Source organism: Salvelinus sp. IW2-2015, linkage group LG4q.1:29 (assembly GCF_002910315.2).
Source record: "Salvelinus sp. IW2-2015 linkage group LG4q.1:29, ASM291031v2, whole genome shotgun sequence".
NCBI lineage: Eukaryota > Metazoa > Chordata > Actinopteri > Salmoniformes > Salmonidae > Salvelinus > Salvelinus sp. IW2-2015.
In genome coordinates this window covers 33,547,862-33,548,243 of record NC_036842.1, presented here as the reverse complement: position 1 = coordinate 33,548,243, position 382 = coordinate 33,547,862, and positions in this window count along the sequence as shown.

Below are 382 nucleotides of genomic sequence, written 5' to 3'. Positions count from 1 at the left end.
GGGGCCTTCGGCGTCACAGGTTTTTAACAGGACCCTCATTGGATGGAGCCTTGCGTACCAGGTACAGGACCCCGATGGCGAGGGCTTGCGTACCAGGTACCAGGACCCGCATGCGAGGGCTCTGCGTTACAGGACAGCCATGGGCAGGGCTTGTTCGGTACATGTACCAGGACCGATGGGCAGGCTTTGGTACAGGTACAGGACCAGCCATGGAGGCTTGGTACGACTAAATGTAATAGCCTACAACACTCCTGCAACAATTTTCTCCGCCAACAGCATTTCCATCCAGGACCAGCCATTTACTATGAATCAGAAACATCTGTGATCCACACAGGAAACCATTCCTGCCTTCTAATGACACAGACAGACCAATCCTCTCTTT